Source organism: Salvia miltiorrhiza, chromosome 6 (genome assembly GCF_028751815.1).
Source record: "Salvia miltiorrhiza cultivar Shanhuang (shh) chromosome 6, IMPLAD_Smil_shh, whole genome shotgun sequence".
Lineage (NCBI taxonomy): Eukaryota > Viridiplantae > Streptophyta > Magnoliopsida > Lamiales > Lamiaceae > Salvia > Salvia miltiorrhiza.
Genome location: NC_080392.1, coordinates 32,196,389 through 32,205,985, shown reverse-complemented (window position 1 = coordinate 32,205,985; position 9,597 = coordinate 32,196,389). Strand labels below are relative to the sequence as shown.

The 9,597-nt window shown below is 40.8% G+C and overlaps 1 long non-coding RNA gene across 1 annotated transcript; it reads left to right on the top strand.

The window, feature by feature from the left end:
• The first annotated feature begins 3,554 nt into the window (after positions 1-3,554).
• On the top strand, positions 3,555-4,493 carry LOC130989120 (uncharacterized). Its single transcript, XR_009090481.1, has 2 exons — positions 3,555-3,999; positions 4,102-4,493. It is a non-coding gene; the product is annotated as an uncharacterized LOC130989120 (long non-coding RNA).
• The last annotated feature ends 5,104 nt before the right edge of the window (positions 4,494-9,597 follow it).

The following is a 9,597-nucleotide window of genomic DNA, read 5'->3' as shown; positions in this document are numbered from 1 at the left end:
AGAGCCGTTGAAGGCGTTGGCGTCGCCGGAATTTCAGAGCCGCGGAGGCGCGGCTGATTTAGAGGAAACAGGACCAGTAACCTTGTTTGTGGGCGGATGAACTGGAATCGAAAATTGAGTGAGAGAGAGAGAGAGAGCTGAGTTCAGCCGAAGAAAGCAAAATTGTGGGGAGAAATTAAGAGAGGAGAGGGAACATGAAGCTTAGAACGGCGACCTCGCCAGACCTCAGCGGCGGCGGACCGATCCCGGCGGAAGCGATTTTGAAAGGGAAATTAGGGCTTCTATCATCCACCTGACTTGAGATGAACGATTGGAAACGAGAGAAGGGAGGAGGCGTCGGACCTTGGCTCGGCAGAAGCTGATTCGACGGATTCCGGAGCCGCAGCGGCAGAATCTCGGCAGAAGACAGAGCGAGGGAGAAAGATGGTCTAAAGGCGTGTCTGATTTTTGAGAGAGAGAGGGCATCGAGTTTGTTGAAGGAGGGAGAGTAATTGGGCTTGTGTTATTTATTTTGGGCCAACCTTTATTATTTTATTGGGTCAGACTTATTTATTTTCAGTTGGGCATGCTCTGTACTTTTCAATTAATTAAGCCCAGTTAGTAATTCAGTCACTTGGGCTGAAATATTTTCTCTGGGCCGATCTTATTTAATTAACTGGGCCGATTTTATTTAATTAACTGGGCCCACATCCCTTATTTCATGACAACTGGAGTTTAATCCGTTTACATAGGCCGATTTTCTTGGGCTGAGTTATTTTGAATTAGAGCATTTCCTTTCTTTAATACTTAGGCCCTGATTAATTATTTTATTTGGATTTCAGATTCATATATAAATAGACTGTAATTATTTATTTCATTCAAGCCCACTTTTAATTGATTAGTAGGCTGCCTTATGCTGAGCCTTCTAATTACTTGAGCTTATAATATTTTTCCGTTATTATTTGATAAGCCCGATTAATTCCTACGAAGTTATGTAATGAATAAGCCGAGTTAGTTCCTTTCTATCTACCACATAGAACAGGATTATTTATTTGGCGAATTAGAACACCCTGATGTAAACGGATTAATTATGGTGATTTATCCGACCTCATGCGAAGAGCCTTATTTGAGTTATTTTATTTAATCCGAGAGTTAGGATTTATAGTAGAATTTTCGGGACTATTAAGTCAGAATAATGAATCATGCATAAGAAAGACATGCATATTTATTTTCGCATTCTCATTAATCAAGGATTCTCTTCAAGAAAATATCTTATTTAAAATTCTTGCAATAAAGGTAAAGCGCGAGAGCAATAACTAGATTAAGAGCTGCTACACCACAACAGGAATTGCTATCAGGTGGGCATTACTTTCATATATATATCAAATGAGTTTGATGTTACAATTGAACAAGTTATTTCATTATAAAATCTTTGAACTGAAATTATTTCAACTGTTGTCTTGCCATAAAATGTTTAAATTTTAGTATGATATCTATCTGCTTTGGCATTGCCAATGATGCAATCGAATTCGGGTCCTGAGCAGTTGATAGCTATCCTGCCAGGGCTAGTGTACACCAGTGACCGTGAGTCATCTAGCGGGTTGGCCGGTCAAGTGACCGTGAGAGGTGGCCACCTCTCCGGCACATAGTTCCAGATATGATAGATTACAAGAGAACTTAGACTGCAGTCGAACTTTAAGAATCACAAATGAACTTAGTAAGCTTGGGCCTTTTTAGCGAAAAACTCCCTTGCTGTACTGTTTATGATGGCATGACAATTTACAGTTTTGAAGCATGTATTTTTATACTTAGGCATACGTGCCCACTGAGTACTTTTGTACTCAGCCCTGCATATATTTCTAAATGTGCAGGTTGAGTAGCTGCCGATGGTGATGAAGTGACGAGCGGGACTCTTTTGTCTTATTATGTATTAATGAACTCTAGGGATACATGTCTTCATACATGTAATCAGAACCTTATTCCGCTGCGTACTCAGAAGTTTTATGTTATTTTGGCTAAGTCGGAGTTATCCGAACTTACTAGTTATTTGAGTCTATACGACTAAACCTCCGTTATATTATAAATATCCCTTTTGTTAAGAATGATGAAATGCGATCCTTCCTTGTTTAATTATCCCCTTTCTACCCCGCTTCTAATCTCCCTCCATTAGTCACGGTTTCCCCGGCTTAATTATCCTTAATTAGGGCCGGTCGTGACAATATGATCCATATCTGTTCATTTCTGTCACGCGCCGGGAAGGAGGCCTCCTTACCACGGACGCCAAGACCGGTCGCAAGCGACTCGCGGTCTCCATAAGTGTACACGTTAACCCTAGCTAGCGACCTTTGTCTAGCATAGGATCCCAATTGGATTTCCTTTAAAGTTGGCGAACCAACACAGATAGGATACATATAAAAACATAAACATTTTGGCAGTCAATCATTTCATAAACATTTCATTTTCATAACATTTTCATTTTCATAAAGGGCATTGAACATATAAGCATTTTATAAGAACTGAATAAATAGTCAAAACATATCATGCATATATATGAGGCCTACGTCACGCAGGGGATCTCTATATACGTAATAGTAAAATAATGCCCACCTGGATAGGCAAAGCCTGAAGATCATAATCACATAACCTGTCTTGGGAAAGCAATGCTAATCCCCTTGGTCCACAAAGCCTACAAGAAATTCTATTCTTAATAGGTCTCCTTGAATCTAATCTTAAGTCATGGTGTAGTGCTTAACATTCTATGATTCACTTAGCCGGGTTTTTAATGAATAAATAATTAAAAACATTTCTCTTGAGTTAAGAACACCAACAATATTCTTACTCATCTTTCTTTAATAATTGGAATTATAAATAAAACCAATTGAATCATAAATACTTTTTATTTCATGATGCAAATGAAATGTCATGTCATGCTTAGCATATGATAAGTAATTACTTAAAATATGCACTTAATAATAATTTAATATTATTATAAAAATTATCCTTTAAATAAATTAATCAAACTAATAATAGTTCAATTAATTAAAAATAAGAAAGCCCAATTTAATTAATTGAAGGCAATCCAAAGTCTTTAAAAATAATTAATCAAACTAATTAATAGTCTAATTAAATAAGATAGGGAAGCCATTTAAATAGATGAAATAGAGTTCATGCTTAAATAAATAATAGCCCATATAAATTTAAAAGATGAGGCCCAACTCAATAAAATATGAATGGCCCAGACTGAATAAAATAAATCGGCCCAAGTTTTTTTTTTTTTTTAAAATCGCAGCCCAAATCTATTTAAAAATCGAAGCCCATCACTCATAACAATCGGCCCAAATACTCGGCCCAAATCCCTCAAGCCCAAACCTAACCCAACACACTTTTCTCCCTTATTTCTCCCCTCTCACAAACACACGCACACACTCACACATCTCTCAATCGGCGCCCTCTCTCCCTCGGAAATTCCGCCACCGCGAACGCTCCTCCTCCGGCGAGAAACCGACGACCGATCCTCTCCCTCTACCTACACAAACACACGCACCCAGCGGCTGCGCCGCCCAGCCCTCTCTCCTTCACGCAGCAGGCGCAACCGCCGCGGAGCGCTGCTGTCTCCGGCGTCATCGCAGCAGATCCGCCGTCGCCTCCCTCGGTTTCTCTCTCGGCGACAACAGCCCATGGCTGCCGCCTTCCTGATCCCGACAAGACTCATCCCAGCCAGACCAGACCACCTCTCTCTCTCTCCGGCCGTGGCCGGGCAGCAGCGGCACCGCCGCCGTGCCCTGCCTCCCTCCGCTGAAGCCCAACCTCCCATCTCTTTCTTCTCTTCTTCCCCTAGCTGCGCCCCCAACATCCCTCTATTTCCCTCTCAACAATCAAACACACGCGCACGGACATGGCGTAAGCCACGCCGCCGCCGGATACAGGACAGCAAACGCCCCACCGCGGTGCGCCGCCGCCTGCTCCTTCTTTTCCGACAAACAGCCGAAGCTACCTCCGTCTCCGCCCCGCCCGAAATCGGTAAACCCTAACTCCTCATCTCTTTCCCATTTTTTTTCTTTTTCTCATCTTTTTTTTTTAAATTAAAACTGAAATACTTCTCTCTTTTCTCCTCTTTGGCAGATCGGAAACGACGACAGGTTCACCGCCGCCGCTCCGTTGCCGACGACGAGCCACCGAGGTTGTCATTTCCCGACCTCGACTCACACACAAAACAGGGGTGTCAAGCATCAAATCAGTTCAAACATAGGGTTTTCTTGTGCAAATTCACTTTACAACTGTAATACTCAATATAAAGTCTTTTATTCATCTGTAATTTCATTTCACATATAACATATCTTGTGAACATATAGTGAAACGTCAAGTAACTGTGTGTGTTGGGATTCTGTGTTGGTGATTTGGAGAATTAAACAAAAGGGGATAATACCTTGAGTAGACGGTGTGGGATGTTTGTTTCTTGTTACTGAAAACTTCTTGTGGTTTTGTGAAAGTAAATGGAGATGCTTTACCCAATATGAATCTGGGTTTGTGTGGTCCGAAAATGTGCAGCTGTTTAAGGCTCTGAAATTCCAGTTCATGAATTGAGAAGTAATGAAAATTGGAAGAGAGAACCTTCTATTCATTACCCTTTCTTTTGGAAGAGAGAATTCGTGAATTGAGAAATAATGAATGCACTATAGTCTTGGCAGAAGAACATGGCAGACAAGCTTTAGACAAGCTTTACTTTAAAGGCTATAAAGTAGGACTAGACTTGAGGATTATAGGGAGTGGGTGGAAAGGGAATTTGACAGGCATAGGGTAGTTGGTAAAGTGTGTAAAGTGTGGGTGTTGATTGGATTAATAAAATTCCTCAGGATAAAATATCGGGACTTGTAATAATACTTCAGGGTTCGCTAAATAAATAGCTCGTGAAAATACTTGAATGCTAAATTAAATAAATATGCAATGCATATAATTTAATTACTAAATTTACAAATGTTTTTGTAAATTATTTTTGTTGGAATTAAAATAAATTCTTTTTCTCAATCCGGCGTGAATTATCTTAAATCTAAGTTCGAAAATTATTCTAGACTTAGCTTGAGGAAACGGGGTATTACAGAGAATCTTTGGATTCAGTCCCTGGTAGTGAATATAAGAGAATCGACCCAGATATCTACTTGGAATTAGTGGAAGACGAGAATGTAGATTTCTGGCACGCCTCAATGGAGCAATCCATTAAGAATATGGTTGTATACTAAGAAAATCTTGCTACCAGAATGCCGTAAAGCCATAGGTTGCAAGTGAGTATACAAGAGAATGATAAGTCCGAATGAGCAAGATCGTAGCTTTTAAAGCTAGACTGGTGGCGAAAGGTTATGATGATATTTTCGCCAGTGCCATGCTCAGAACATTCGGATCATTTTACCCATAGCAGCTCACTTAAACCATCGAGGTTACGTGAGGGAGGGAGAGAAACATCTCGTGTCAATCGTTCTCGTGTCATCGGTGATGTGGTTAATCTTGCATTTTATGTAAACAATATCCTCCTAATTGGCGACAATATGGAGCTATTGTTAAGACATAAAGTAATGGTTATCCGAACAGTCTCATATGAAAGACTAAGGAGGTACAGTATACACCCTTGTGATCAAAGTAATAAGGGATCACTAGAAAAGGATGTTGGGCTTATCTCGAGTGTCTTACATTGATACTGAGAATACTCGTTGTAGTATGAATACCGCCAAGAAAGGATTGCTACCTTTTAGATATGGCGTTCCTTTATCTAAAGACTATGTCTTAAGATGCCTATTAAGGTTGAGGAAATGAAGGCAGTATTCTACGTTTCCGCAGTAGATAGCTTCATGTATGGATTGCTATGTACGAGATCTTATATTTGCTATGCAGTTAGCATGATTGTAAGATATCAGTATAGTCCTAGTTAAGGACACTGAATTGTGGTAAATTATATTCTCAAGTCCCTGACTAGAGAATAAGGATAGTTTACCAGTTAGACAGTTTAGTTCCTTTTTGGATTATATGATTTCGGATTTCCAGGCTGACCGGAACAAAGAATAATTACCTCGAGCTATGTGTTTTTTCTTGGGAGGTAAAACCTTTTGGTTTGACCACTACCTCCAGGATCTAAGGGTAATTCCTAGTTTGCGTGGGAGCATCACCTTCGTGATACCTCAAGTGCAGTTGCGAACTCTAAGGAATCCAAGAACCACAAGTGGTTAAACACATGGAGAGTAAGTACCAAGTTATACGATTATTCGTAAATCGAGGTTTTTGTGCTCAAAGAATAAATTCTCACATATTGGAGAAACCTACTGATCTTTCACAAAAGGCTTATCGCAAATGGTCATTGAAAGATGGGAATGCGATTGATGCCAGATTGATGCCACCCACTTAGGAAACTTTAAGTATAAGTGGGAGAAGTGTTAGGTGATTGGTAAATAGACGCATTGTATACTAAAAGTTTGCTTTAGTATAAGTGGGAGATTGTTGGATTTGTATACTGAAAGCAAGAACGTTTTATGCTTGCATACAATGTTTCCTAAGTTCACTATCTAATCTCCTATCTGATTGTGTTCATGATTGCATATGTATGTTCTTTATCTCTATATAAGTAGATTATATTGTGTGTTGTAGATCACAGAAGACCATATAATTGGAATAACCTTAAGAGATATAATATGATCACAACCGAAATAACTCTAGGACAAGTTATTGGTTTAGGCTGCAGTATAGATGGAAGTAGTTTGTCTTGGCTACTTGTCTATACTGGTACGTCATTACGTATTGATAGGACCACAGTTTGAGATGTATTCTTCTATCTGACTTAAGTGAAGAATCAAGATCTCGGTGACTTATAAATCTTAATACTAATAAGTATTCAGATATATATGTTAACTCGTATATCACTTTGACTTACTATGGGTGAAGGTTATATACTAACTCGAGTACTCTGTATCTTGGGTGATAGCGGTTGATATATGATATTTGATTATCTGTATTAGTACCCGTATCCGGTATAGGATAATGACATCCCCTTAAGGAGCTCAATAAGGTTTATTACGCTAAACCCTGCAGGTTGATTAAGTTCAGGCGTAATAATAAAGTTTGAGTGGTACTACTTAAGGAATTATTAAGAGATTAATTAATTTAAGCTGTCAGAGCTCTAATTAATTAATGGATGTCGGATATTTTAAATACGGAGATTTAATAAGTCTAAATACAAGCCCCGACTCATCACCGGCAATAAAGGGGTAAGTCAGTATCGGTTCTCTAGTGGAATGAACTGATATTTATAAATTAATTATGGTCTGGGCTGACCATGGATAAATTAATTTATTTGAGGCCCATCTTTATTCCGTGGTTAGATTAGGATTTCAATTGTATTTGTTTTTCCGTTGTAAATCTGTAAAACTGAGGAACGAAACGAGGATGACGACGAATCAACGACGAGGAAGGTGTAAGGAGGACGTCACGGGCACGGTGCGGCACGGGCTGCCGGCGCCGAGGGCCGCGCGCGCACGGGTGCTTCGGCACCGTGTGCTGCGCGCGCCTGGTCAGGCCGTCTGCTGCTGCGTGCTGCTGTCACCGTTGCTGCCGGATCGTGGCGAGGCGAGGAAGACCGGGAGCGAGGGGCTGCGGGCGCCGAGGGACAGCGCGCGCGCGGGTGCGTGCACATCGTGCGCAGCGCGCCCAGATCGGCGACCGCGCGGCCGCTGCTGTTCTCTGGTCCGTTCTGCGCGCTGAAGGCGAGGAGGGCAGGAGCTGAGCGAGGGCTGGAAGCCACCGGCGGGGGCGGTGCGCGCCCGGGGCCGCGCCTGCGCGCTCTGCGCGCTACGCGCCCGGCGGGCGGCGCACTGCCGCTGCTGCCATTGCTGTTGCCGTCGGGTGCTGCTGCTATCGCCGAGGAGTTGCTGCTGCTGGGGGCTGCCGGAAGGGAGCTGGTGCAGCGGTCGAAGAAGGTGGCGGCGCCGCCCTAAGCGGCGAAACCCTAGACGGCGCCTTTTCTCGCAAACCCTAAATCCAGACGCGGGTCGAATGGCGGGTCAGACGGGCAGGGCGCGGGTCGAATGGGTCACGAAGAATTTTAATTCTTTTATTACTGTTCTTTGCATGTCGTGGTTGTTAATCCCTTATGCTCTTTACCTGCTGTTTTTGTCTTTGCTTGTTAATATGTGTTTATTGACTGCGCTTAGACGAGCATGCTAGGTTTATCGTTTTCTTAAGCATGTTTTAGATTTCTGCGAGCATGTTTTACATGTTGCGTTCTAGATGAGCATGTTTAGGATTATGTGTTTGAGCATGATCAAACCTTTTGAAAGAAAAAGACTAAGCTGTATTAATAATTTTATGGATGATTAAAAATTATTTAAATTTCCACAAACGATCTCAAGACAAAGTGATTAAGAATGTGAGTAAACGTCCACCCATCGTGGCTTACTTCACATTTGTTTTTCATAAGTTTGTCAGAAGAGGTTTCTATAAAAAATATTTAAACCATTAAAGTAGTGGGAGTTATGCAGTAAACGTCCACCCATCGTGGCTTACTTGTATAGTTTTCACAAGTACTTTGGAGAATGGAATTAAATAAGATAACCAAGAAAATTAAATTGAAAGCGACATGGTCCGCGTGAGTATGTTAATTTCGAGAATTTAATTTTCAAGGTTAAATTGTGGTCATTGCTTAGATATCATTTCAAGTACAATGTACAACTCCCCATCGGAGTCCCTTCTTGATAATGATATGGTCTAGTTAAGGTGCCAACTATTAATTTCCTTTGTCAAAAGGTTAAGTTGACATGTATGGAAATTAAACGACTAGGTTAATAGTCTGGTTGAGGAGTTTATGTGTAGACGTCCACCCATCGTGGCTTGCACATAGAATTCTTTGAGCCGTTGGAGGTTTCATTAATATTGTTTTATCAAAAGGTTACAATATTATTGTTACGAACTATATGCGTTCATGTTCTTACATGTTTAATTTTGTTTACTTTCAGATATGTCTATGTCTCCTGCTTCTTTATTCTTGCACAAAGTCTTTTAACCGGTCCACATATATAAAATGGAAACGCAGTTTTGGATTTTTTATCTTTATCATAAACTAACACAATTTTTGTGTTGCTTACTACTCCACGTTCTATTTGTTCGAACAATGAGACAACTGATGGGAAAAAGGAACTGCATAAAAGGTGGCATGTGACGAATAATGTGGCTATATGCTTTATTATGAATATAATGTCACAAACCTTGTAGCTCCAACATCAGGGCATGGACGATGCTATTAGCATCATGCTGAATCTCAAGAAAGTGTTCGGAGAGTTGGACTGAGCTGCTCATTTAAATTTGATGAGAGTAATCTTGTTATTTTTATGAGTGAGCACAGCTCAGTGCACGAGCATGTCATGCAAATTTTGACGGATTTTACTTGCTCAGTGGGAGTATCGACGGTGAGGCAAAAGTCGATATTATCCTGAACTCTCTTCCCAAGTCTTTTAATTAAGAACTTCTGCCTCAACGCTGTTATGAGCAAGAATGATAATACTCTTTTTGAGTTGTTGAATGCTCTAGTTACGACTAAGGAAGTTGTGGGAAAGAGATGTGCAAGCACTTGTTATTGCCAAAGGA